Here is a 12,513-nt window from a genome sequence, read left to right as displayed (position 1 = left end):
CATGGTGAATTCAAAGGAGATGATATTTCAGCGTTCCGCTTGCTTTTTATTCATGCATAGGAGATTGACCAGAATGTCAAGCACTGGGGCAAAGGCCGTGCTGCCAAGCACCTCTCCAGCTTTTCCATCCCCCATTCCAAGACAAAAGCAGAGAGACATATTTGGGTCTTGCTGCTATTGTTTAAAAGGTCAAGAGTGTTTTACCAATACCATTAAACAAAGTGTGTGTGCTGGGTGTAGTGGCTCACGCCTGTAATTCCAGCACTTTGGGAGGCCGAGGCAGGTGAATCACCTGAGGTCAGGAGATCGAGACCAGCCTGGCCAACATGGTGAAACCCCGTCTCTACTAAAAGTACAAAAATTAGCTAGATGTGGTGGCGCATGCCTGTAGTCCCAGCTACTCGGGAGGCTGAGGCAGGAGAATTGCTTGAACCCGAGAGGCAGAGGTTGCAGTGAGCCGAGATCGTGCCACTGCACTCTAGCCTGGCGACAAAGCAAGACTCTGTCTCAAAAAAACAAAAAACAAAAACAAAGTGTGTATTTAGACTTTGATCTGCTTCCCATAAAGAAACATCTACCACAAAGCAAAATAAAAACCAACTGTGTTGACTGAAAGCAAGATTTCAGAACAGGGCCTGGAAAGTGTCCCCTGAAAATGCTTCAGAGTGAAAACTTACACAAAAGAACTTCTGGTTAAACATGGCAGAGGAGTCTCTTGTGAATCTGTCTGCTCCCTCCCAAGCGCTACCAAAGATAGCAACACAGGAGTAAAAAGAGTTAAAAAAAAAAAAAAAAAAAAAAAAAAACCTGACAAGGTCTCTGAGAATAGAAGAGGAGGCAGCAGCAGACGTGGATGTCACCACATTTTCGGAAGGTGGGAAGCAGAGGAAGGAGTGGAGTGGTGAGTCACACAGAGGCGTGGAGGGAGCTGAGGCCTGATTCCGCAGAGGGGAGGAGAGAGGCAGGTGTAGCTGCTGGGAGACAGAGGACGGCGCTGTGAATGGCAGGAGTGTGGTGCCTGCCTGAGAGCTAGGTGAGAGGAGGCCTAGGCGGGCAGTGGGCTGTCTGCTCCTGCCCACTCCTGAAGGAGACCTGAGGTTTACTCCCTGGGGAATTTGGATCAGCACATCAGGTACTATGAAGAGCAGGTACGGGATACAGAACTGGAAATATGGGGAACAAAAGAAAATCTAGATACTAAAAGGTAAATTCTCAGCCCCATTTCCTCACCCTGCTGCTAGATAACCTAGGAGCCAGGCACATTTCTCACCCCTTCACCCCACCCCAACCTGGCCCCTACTCCACAACCACCACCTGAAAATGAAAGAACCCTTTTCTGTAGAAACTGAGCAGGCTCAAAGGGAAGACCTTTAGATACAGGCGTTTGGGGCCCTCAATGGAACAGCAGCTCAGGGACCACCACCCTGCACAGGGAAGTCCCCCATTAGTCAGGCTTTACCCAAGCAGGCTGGCCATCCATCTAGTCATCTCTTCAGCACATAGTCCTTTAATATGATCAGAGAGAAGAAGAAAACTTTTTAAAATGCTATAAAATCCTCAGGGAGATAAAATAAGATTTATATCTCAAGGTTCATTTCCATGAACTGGCAGAAAACCAGGGATAAAGAAAAGACCCTAAAAGGATCCAGAAAGAAAACAGGTGACTCCAAAGGATCAGGAATGAGAATGGGAGTAGGTTTCTCAGCAGCAGTGCTGGAAGCTGGAGCAGAATGGAGCGAGGCCCTTCCGAATTCTGAGTGAGAATGACTTATAGCCTAGAGATCTAAACCCAAACCATTAGTCAAGAGGAATGGTGCAGTAAAAAGATGTTTTCAGGCTGGGTGCAATGGCTCACACCTGTAATCCCAGCAGTTTGGGAGCCCGAGGCGGGCCAATCACGAGGTCAAGAGATTGAGACCATCTTGGCCAACATGGTGAAACCCCATCTCTACTAAAAATACAAAAATTAGGCATGGTGGCGCGTGCCTGTAGTCCCAGCTACTCGGGAGGCTGAGGCAGGAGAATTGCTTGAACCCGGGAGGCGGAGGTTGCCGTGAGCGGAGATGGTGCCACTGCACTCCAGCCTGGGCAACAGAGCAAGACTCGTCTCAAAAAAAAAAAAAGTAGGTAATGTCCAAAACTGACAAATCAACAAAATAGCAGTATAGGCATTTTTAGGAAGATGGGAGGCAGTTAAAACTGGGAAAAACAACGGAAAAGGATGAACTGGCTACCTCTGGCAATCAGAGGAAGGATGGGATTGAGTGGGATTGGGTAGAACGGTGCACTGCTATTTTTCATTATATACCTTTTAGTACTTTTGACTTTTTTTTTTAAGTTGGGTTCTCACTCTGTCACCCAGGCTAAAGTGCAGAGGTAGGATCATAGCTCACGGCAACCTTGAACATTTGGGCTCATATAATCCTCCCACCTCAGTCTCTGAAGTAGCTAAGCCTACAGGTGCACGCTGCCATGTCCAGCTAATTTTTTTTTGTAGAGACAAATCTCACTATGTTGCCCAGGCTGGTCTAGAACCCTTGGCCTCAAGTGATCTTCCCTCCTTGGCCTCCCAAAGTGCTGGTATAACCCACATGAGCCACTGTGCCCAGCCCCTTTTGACTTTTTAATTTTTGTGCGTATTTATATTATTTTCACAAAAATAAAAGGTAATTTTTAAAAGAAAAAAATTTAAATTTAAATTGAGAAAAACAAAATAGCAAAAAATGTTAGTCATTGATTACTTACATCTCTGATTTATTTCCATTCTGCTGACTTTTCTCTTTATCTTTCTTTCTTTCTTTCTTTCTTTTTTTTTGAGACAGAGGCTCACTCTTTTGCCCTTTTGCCCAGGCTGGGGTGCAGTGGTGTGATCTCAGCTGACTGCAACCTCCTCCTCCTTGTTTAAGAAATTCTCCTGCCTCAGCCTCCTGAGTAGCTGGATTACAGGCACGTGCCACCATACCTGGCTAATTTTTTTGTGTGTATTTTTAGTAGAGAGGAGGTTTCACCATGTTGGCCAGACTGGTCCCGAACTCCTGACCTCAAGTGATCTGCCCACCTCAATCTTCCAAAAGTATTGGGATTACAGGCGTGTGCCACCATGCCTGGCCCCAAGGCTTAACTCTTGATTGGAAAATATGATAGAGTTGCCAGATGAAATATATTTAGGATATGCTTACACTAAAAAGTTATTTATTATTTTTCTGAGATTCAGATTTAACTCATCCTCTTGTATTTTTATATTCTATTTGTTTGCTAAATCTGGAACCCTAAAAAGTGGATTCTTTTTTCTCTAACCCCGCAAGCTAGGACTGTGACCAAAGAGAGACATAAAACCAGAAAGTTCTTCTGCAATTAATATTCACAACTAACTGACTAAATATTCTGGTCAAGGATGAGCAGTGATTTGGTACCTAGTACAGATGTGCATGGTGTGATGCCAACCAGCCCCTGGCCAGTCTCTGCGAGCCTAGAAGCATACATACTTAAGGGAGTGCAGGTCTTGCCCTGCCACCTGCAGCAGCGCACCCCGCCTCCCCCACCTCTTTCCCCTCCGTCTGGTCCTCCTTTCTCCATCTGTCCCTTAGGGCTTAGGAGCTGAGCCCAAGGCTTCTGTAGGCTATCACCATCCCTGGGCTGCATTCTTCCTTCTGAGAGGGGGCAGGGCAGGATGAGAAGTGACCTCAATTTAGCTAAATTCAGGAGTGAGATGACATCCATTTCACTATCTTTTGCTTTTTATGGAAAAAACTATCTCTTTAGGCAAATTTCTTACATAGTTGCTTAATCTTGTCTACAATGTGCTTTATTTAAGAGTTTCACTCTCAGAGGAGGATTTTGTTCTTCAGTTGTGGAGTGATCTCTATCACCAGTGACTAAAGGTAGGAATGGAATAATTTTCTCCCTTTTATGCTTAGGAAGCTATCCTTTGGTGTTAATAGAATTAAGACTAAGGAAACAGATGAGTCCTCCTGAAAGCTAAAATCATCTCTGGAATATATAAATATGTAATTTGGAAATACATAAATTTATACAGTAAAAGAGAAACAGTTAAAATCTGGGTATGTACAAATACAGAAGAATACAAATATAAAGCATTTTTATTGTTTTGACATTAATTATTCCTTTTTTTGAGCAGATGTTGGAGCACAGAAAGCCATACCGCAAAATATGATGCTTCGGCATGCTGAGTGCTTTGAAAATTGAAAGGCCTCGGAAATAAGCCTCAGTCTAAGGTCTCCCTCTGACCTCCCCCTACCTCCCTTTCTCTCGGATCCCGTCTCTCCCAAAGCACAGAATGAAGCTGTTCGCTGAAGTTCTCTTATCTACCTAGAAACTGGACCCCCAAAGAGGAACACAATTGCCTTTTATCCCTTCCCTGAAATTTCATTAACCAGAGAAAATTAAAACTTCTATCACAGAGGAAGAGACTGAACATTAAACACCATAGCTACAGCCCAGACAAACTTCTTCCCAAACCATTGTTTGTTCCTCCGCCCCATTAAATTGCCAGAGAATCATTCACAAGATAAAGTCTGCCTTTGGGTCCATTCATTTCCCACTAAAAATCTTTCACTCCTACACCCTCATCTCTCCTTCCTCCATGAAGAAGTGTCTATAAACCTCTAAGCCTCATTGGGTTATTGGGTAATCATTCTCATGCAGTTCCCCTGTGCTCTGCATTTTAAATAAATTTGTATGCCTTTTTCTCCTACCTGCCTTTTGTCATTTTCAGTGAACCTTAAGAAGGTAAAGGCGGAAGCTTTCCTTCTTTGCCCCTACACAGTGTCAACAACAGCCAGCCAGGCAAAGGGTTTCAAAAACCCAAGTGGGATTAAGATGATTAGCCACATGGCTCTATTCTACAAACTAGTGGTCAGAATAACAAGAGTTTGCTTATTAGGAGGGCGAGGTGGGAGGATTGCTTGAGTTCAGGAGTTTTGAGACCAGCCTGGGCAACACAGTGAGACCCTATTTAATAAAAATAAAATAAAAGTCTCTATTTAATAAAAATAAAATAAAAATGTTTAAGTTTGCTTAAACATTTTCAAAGCTTTCTAAAAACAAATGACTGTGTCCATATATATATATATTTAATTATAAAGTAATCATGTGGCCGGGCGCGGTGGCTCAAGCCTGTAATCCCAGCACTTTGGGAGGCCGAGACGGGCAGATCACGAGGTCAGGAGATCGAGACTAGCCTGGCTAACACGGTGAAACCCTGTCTCTACTAAAAAAATACCAAAAAACTAGCAGGGCGAGGTGGCAGGCGCCTGTAGTCCCAGCTACTGGGGAGGCTGAGGCAGGAGAATGGCGTAGACCCGGGAGGCGGAGCTTGCAGTGAGCTGAGATCCGGCCACTGCACTCCAGCCTGTGCGACAGAGCAAGGCTCCGTCTCAAAAAAAATAAATAAATAAATAAAGTAATCATGTAAAATATTCAATCATGTTCAATCATTCATTTATTGTAGACCTGTGAGATGACCATTCTTTTGAATTCTCCCAATGAATTAGGAGCTCAGTTCAATCCAAGAAAGTTTTTGTATCTTTCACACAGCTCTAATTGTTTAAAGGTCTTCCATTTAAAGATGAAATCTAGCTTTATATAGCTCTCATTCTTTGGCCCTATGCTTGCCTTGAAAATTAAGGAAGAACAAGCCATCTTCTACAAAACAGCCTTCAAAGGTCTGAAGACATTACAGGGCTTCTGGAAATGCATTCTCTGCTCCTCCAGTAACCTGATCTGCAGTTCTCCTCCTCCATCTTCCTGTGAGCACTTTAGTTCACTGATGATAGGCTTAAAATAAGACACTCACACTGAAGTTCTCCTGGTATGGCCTGAGGCTAGCAAATAGTGAAGGACTGACTTTCTGTGATCTGAACACTGAATATCCATCCAGTAAAGTAAAAGCAGCTAGTAGAGTACTGTTTTAAGAATACCAGTTTTAAGGTTTCTGGCAGAGGAAAGACTTGTCTGATTGAACAGAAAAAAAAAGCTTATATTTACAACAGATTAAAACATTCACGCATTTTGATATAGAAATGCCATTTTATATGAATACAAGTAATGGATTAACAGACAAGCTTTGCAAGACAGAAGCTAACCAACCTAATTTTAATCGTCACTACCTTTTCAGTCAGGCGCTGGGTAACTTCCTGCCGTAAGAAGCCTTAGGGGGATGCAATTTCCATTGCTTTGTGATGTTAATTTAAGGCAATTATCATAAGTAGACTCCTAAAAAGTTTTGCATATTATTTGTCCTTGTGAAAGCCCAGTGCTGTTGGAGAGTCAGGATGCTGGAGAAGCCCTAGGAAAGGAATAGTCAGAATTTATGTTTTGTTTTGTTTTTGTTTTTGTTGAGACAGAGATTCACTCTGTTGCCCAGGCTGGAACGCAGTGGCACAATCTCTGCTCACTGCAGCTCCCCACCCCCAGGGTTAAAGTGATTCTCCCACTTTAGCCTCCTAAGTAGCTGGGATTATAGGTGCGCACCACCATGTCCCGCTAATTTTTGTATTTTTGGTAGAGAGGGGGTTTCACCATGTTGGCCAGGTTGGTCTCGAACCCCTGACCTCAAGTGATCCACCTGCCTTGGTCTTCACCCAACCTACAATTTTTTTTTTTTTTTTTTTTTAAGAGACAAGTCTTGCCACGTTGCCTAGGCTTGACCTTGGACTTCTGGGCTCAAGAGATCCTCCCAAGTAGCTGGGATTACAGGTGTGCACCACCACACCTGACTTAGATACTTCTGTAAGAGCTGAAGATCCCAAAGTTTGAAAGCTTTCAGTGTTTTGCAGCTTTCCTCTGAAAGGCTGGAAACCCTGCTCCAAGAGCATTCTCCACTTATGTTTTTTTTTTTTTTTTGAGACAGAGTCTTGCTCTGTCGCCCAGGCTGAGGTGTAATGGCGCGATCTCAGGTCACTGCAACCTCCACCTCCCTGTAACCTCTGCCTCCCGGGTTCAAGCGATTCTCCTGCCTCAGCCTCCCAAGTAGCTGGGATTACAGGCGCCTGCCACCACACCTGGCTAATTTTGTATTTTTAGTAGAGATGGGGTTTCAACACATTGGCCAGGCTAGTCTCAAACTCCTGATCTCAGGCGATCCACCCACCTTGGCCTCCCAACGTGCTAGGATTAAAGGCATGAGCCACTGCCTCCGGCCTCCATTTAGTATTTTTGTGGCACCTGCATTTTCAGTTTTTTCTCGGCAGAAAGGGCAAGAATAAAACTGCTTCTCCAGTTCATTTGGCTGTATTAGAACAGTTTTGTTGTGTATGGAGGGGAAAAAAATGGGCATTTTTTTCTCCTTGACACTTCCGGGACCACTATGCATTTAAGTTACGTGCTGAGCTTGACTGTGGTGGGAAGAAAGGTGACCCTGGGGTCCATGGCTCAGTGGTCCCGTAACCAACTAGGAGGCCTCCTTGAGCCATTTCCAGGTGTGGGAGAGGATTCACCTGTTGGATTGTCCCCCACCCCCTGCGTTGCATGGATCAAACTTGGAATAGAACAGCTGAAAGTGCTGGAGGATAAATAAGGACCAGCTGGAAGGCTGGGTGTGGTGGCTCACACCTGTAATCCCAGCACTTTGGGAGGCCGAGGCAGTGGATTGCCTGAGATCAGGAGTTCAAGACAAGTCTGGCCTACATGGTGAAACCCCATCTCTACTAAAAATACAAAAAGATCAGCTGGCCATGGTGCCGTGTGCCTGTAATCCCAGCTACTCAGGAGGTTGAGGCAGGGGAATTGCTTGAACCACGGAGGTGGAGGTTGCAGTGAGCTGAGATCACGCCACTGCACTCCAGCCTGGGCAACAGAGGCAGAATCCGTCTCAAAAACAAAAAAAACTGAAACGTGGGGCTGTCCACGTTTCACTTAGGTATAAACCTGGATTTGGCAAAACATAGTAAAATTTGGCAAAACATAGTAAAAACTTTAAAAGTGTGCATGAGGACTGGGCACGGTGGCTCACACCTGTAATCCCCAAACTTTGGGAGGCTAAGGCAGAAGAATTGCTTGAGCGCAGGAGTGAGTTCGAGACCAGCCTGGGCAACATGACAAAACCCTGTCTCTATGAAAAATTTAAAATTAGCTGGGCGTGGTGGCGTGCCTGTCGTCCCAGCTACCTGGGAGGCTGAGGTAGGAGGATTGCTTGAGTCCAGGAGGTCAAAGCTGCTGTGAGCTTCCACCAAAGTCTGTGTGTCCCCAGTTAAAAAAAAAAAAAAGCCTGGCGCGGTGACTCACACCTGTAATCCCAGCACTTTGGGAGGCCGAGGCCAGCGGATCATGAGGTCAGGCGCTCGAGACCATCCTGGGTAACATGGTGAAACCTCGTCTCTACTAAAAATACAAAAAATTAGCCGGGCGTGGTGGCGGGCGCCTCTGCTGCCCAGGTTGGAGTGCAGTGGTGCAATCTTGGCTCACTGCAGCCTCTGCCTCCTAGGTTCAAGCAATTCTCCTGCCTCAGCCTCCCAAGTAGCTGGCATTACAGGCATGCACCACCACACCCGGCTAATGTTTTGTATTTTTAGTAGAAACAGGGTTTCACCATGTTGGCCAGGCTAGTCTTGAACTCCTGACCTCAGGTGATCTGCCCACCTTGCCCTCCCAAAGTGCTGGAATTACAAGCATGAGCACCATTTTTGTATTTTTATTAAGATGGGGGTTCATTTCATTTTGGCCAGGTTGGTCTCAAACTCCTGACCTCAGGTGATCTGCCCACTTTGGCCTCCCAAAGTGCTGGGATTACAGGCATGAGCCACCATGCCTGGCCTTGATTAATTTTTTATAGGGACAGAGTCTCACCATGTTGCCTAGGCTGGTCTTGAACTCCTTGGCTCAAGCAATTCTTACACCTTGTCCTCTTCAAGTGCTGGGATTACAGGCATGAGTCATCTTGTCTGACTAAGGATTTCTAATGTAAAATTTTCAGGTAGAAGGAAAATGAAACCAGATGGAGGGTAAGAGATAGATAAGGAATGGAAAACAAATAAAGTGGTAAATATATATAAGATCTAATGTTTCATTGGATTAAAAAATATACCACAACAATAAGAAGGCCTAAATAATGGAGAGATACACCATACCATGTTCATGGATTGGGGGATTTGATATAATGATGTTGATTCTCCCCGAGTTGATCTATGGACTAAATATAGTCCCAATTAAAATACCAGCAGCCTATATTTCTAGAAATTGATGCTAATTTTTTTTTTTTTTTTGAGATAGAGTCTCACTCTATCACCCAGGCTGGAATGCAGTGGCACGATATCAGCTCACTGCAACCTCCGCCTCTCGGGTTCAAGCAATTCTCCTGCCTCAGCCTCCTGAGTAGCTGGGACTACAGGCACGTGCCACCACACTCAGCTAATTTTTTGTATTTTTAGTAGAGATGGGGTTTCACTGTGTTAGCCAGGATGGTCTCAATCTCTTGACCTCCTGATCTGCCTGCCTCGGCCTCCCAAAGTGCTGGGATTACAGGCGTGAGCCACTGCGCCCGGCTGATGCTAAAATTTATATCAAAAAGCAAAAGCTAAAACAGCCAAAACAGTTTTGTAAAAGAACACATTTGGAGAACTCATATGACCAGATTTTAAGACTTACTATAAATCTATAGCAGGATTGGCAAACTGGCCCGCAGGTTAGCCTGCAGCCTGTTTTTGCAGGGCTTAAAAGCTAAAACTGCTTTTTCCAGTTTTCAATGGTTGAAAAAGGAAACCAAACATGTATGTAGCAGGAATTATATGTAGCCCACCCTTTACATTTGCAAACTCATGAGCTGTAGTAATCAACACAGTATGGGTTGGGTGTGGTGGCTCATGCCTGAAATCCCAGCACTTTGGGAGGCTGAGGAGGTAGGTGGATCACTTGAGGTCAGGGGTTCGAGACCAGCCTGACCAACATGGAGAAACACCATCTCTAACAACAACAACAACAACAAAAATTAGCCAGTTGTGGTGGTGCACGTCTGTACAGCTACTTGCAAGACTGAGGAAGGAGAATTACTTGAACCTGGGAGGCAGAGGTTGGAGTAAGCCAAGATCATGCCACTGCACTCCAGCCTGGGTGACAGAGTAAGACTCTATCTCAAAAACAAAAACAGGCTGGGCATGGTGGCTCATGCCTGTAATCCCAGCACTTTGGGAGGCCGAGGCTGGCGGATCACCTGAGGTTGGGAGTTCAAGACCGGCCTGACCAACATGGTGAAACCCCATTTCTACTAAAAATACAAAATTAGCCGGGCATGGTGGCGCATGCCTGTAATCCCAGCTACCCGGGAGGCTGAGGCAGGAGAATCGCTCGAAGCCGGGAGGAGGTTGCTGTGAGCCAAGATAGCGCCATTGCACTCCAGCCTGGGCAACAAGAATGAAACTCCATCTCAAAAACAGCAAACAACAACAACAACAATAACAAATGCCACAATATTGTATTAGCAAAAGCAAGGACACATAGATCAGTGGAACAGAATACAGAGTCCAGAAATAGATTCACACATATATATGGTTACTTGATTTTTGACAAAGTTACCAAGGCAATTGAGCAAAAGAATAGTCTTTTCAACAAACTCTGCTGAAGCAATTAGATACTCATATGGAAAAAAAAAAAAAGAAAAAAGAATCTCAACCTATGTGGAGAGACAGTTCTCCATGGGCCTTTCATATATTTGCACACTTTTTTTTTTTGAGATGGAGTCTTGCTCTGTCGCCCTGGCTGGAGTGCAGTGGTATGATCTCGGCTCGCTGCAATCTCTGCCTCCCAGGTTCAAGCGATTCTCCTGCCTCAGCCACTGGAGTAGCTGTGATTCCAGGCGTCTGCCACCATGCCTGGCTAATTTTTGTATTTTTAGTAGAGACAGGGTTTCGCCATGTTGGCCAGGCTGGTCTCAAACTCCCGATTTCAGGTGATCAACCCTCCTCGGCCTCCCAAAGTGCTTGGATTACAGGCGTGAGCCACCGTGCTGGGCCTTTTTTTTCTTTTTTTTTGAGTTCTTAAGTTCATTTTATTTTTTTATTTTTTATTATACTTTAAGTTCTAGGGTACATGTGCACAACATGCAGGTTTGTTACATATGTATACATGTACCATGTTGGTGTGCTGCACCCATTAACTCGTCATTTGCATTAGGTATATCTCCTAATGCTATTCCTCCCCCCTACCCCGCCTTGTTTTTTTTTTTTTTGAGACAGGTTCTCACTTTGTCACCCTGGCTAAAGTGCAGTGGCACAATCATGGCTCCCCACAGCCTCAACCTCCCAGTCGCAATCCTCCCACCTCAGCTTCCTGAGTAGCTGGGACTATAGGCGTGTAACACCACACCTGGCTACTTTTTTAGTTTTTGTAGAGACAGGGTCCCACCATGTGGCCCAAGTTGGTCTTGAACTCCTGGACTCAAGCAATCCTCTCACTTTGGCTTCCCAAAATGCTGAGATTGGCCGGGTACTGTGGCTCATGCCTATAATCCCAGCACTTTGGGAGACTGAGGTGGGCGGAACACCTGAGGTCAGGAGTTCGAGACCAACCTGGCCAACATGGCAAAACCCCGATTAGCCAGGTGTATTGGCATGCACCTGTAATCCCAACTACTTGGGAGATTGAGGCAGGAGAATCAGTTGAACCCGAGAGGCGGAGGTTGCCGTGAGCCAAGATTGCGCCATTGTATTCCAGCCTGGGCAACAAGAGCGAAACTCCATCTCAAAAAAACACCAAAAAACACCAAGTGCTGAGATTACAGGTGTGAGCCACTGTGCCCAGCCTATTTGTACATCTTAAGAGTTAGACAGGCCGGGCGCGGTGGCTCAAGCCTGTAATCCCAGCACTTTGGGAGGCCGAGACGGGCGGATCACGAGGTCGGGAGATCGAGACCATCCTGGCTAACATGGTGAAACCCCGTCTCTACTAAAAAAATACAAAAAAACTAGCCGGGCGAGATGGCGGGCGCCTGTAGTCCCAGCTACTGGGGAGGCTGAGGCAGGAGAATGGCGGGAACCCGGGGGGCGGAGCTTGCAGTGAGCTGAGATCCGGTCACTGCACTCCAGCCTGGGCGGCAGAGCGAGACTCCGTCTCAAAAAAAAAAAAAAAGAGTTAGACAAAGGCCAGCATGTTGGCTCATGCCTGTAATCTCAATACTTTGGGAGGCTGAGGCAGGAGGATTGCCTGAGGTCAGAAGTTTGGGACCAACCTGGGCAAAACGGTGAGACCCTGTGCCTATGTTTTAAAGATATTAAAAAAAAAAAAAAAGTTATATCTTTTTAAGGATGTTTGTTCTCGAAACAGCCTGGAGATAGTGTCTATCTCCAGAGCAAAGGGCAGGTGTATTTACTGTCCAGATAAAAGTAATTGCTCTGGAGAAAAGGTTGGGCAAATATGCTTGTAGTTCTTCTTTATTAATTATTGATGTCCTTTCAATTTGGGGTTCTTCGGCTGTGAAACAAACCCACTTCGTATACCTCATCTAACTGTGCCCCTTGGCATAGCGCCTGTGAGACTTGGGGGACAAGGGGAGGCAGGGCAAAC

At 45.4% G+C, this 12,513-nt stretch overlaps 1 long non-coding RNA gene across 1 annotated transcript; it reads left to right on the top strand.

Moving 5' to 3' along the window:
• The first annotated feature begins 809 nt into the window (after window positions 1-809).
• LOC123574135 (uncharacterized) lies at window positions 810-4,533 on the top strand. Its single transcript, XR_010587609.1, has 3 exons — window positions 810-901; window positions 3,815-3,881; window positions 4,139-4,533. It is a non-coding gene; the product is annotated as an uncharacterized lncRNA (long non-coding RNA).
• Window positions 4,534-12,513: the final 7,980 nt, after the last annotated feature.

The sequence above is a fragment of the Macaca fascicularis genome, chromosome 6, assembly GCF_037993035.2.
Source record: "Macaca fascicularis isolate 582-1 chromosome 6, T2T-MFA8v1.1".
Lineage (NCBI taxonomy): Eukaryota > Metazoa > Chordata > Mammalia > Primates > Cercopithecidae > Macaca > Macaca fascicularis.
Note: the sequence above shows the minus strand (reverse complement) of the source record. Positions and strands in the feature narration are given on the sequence as shown.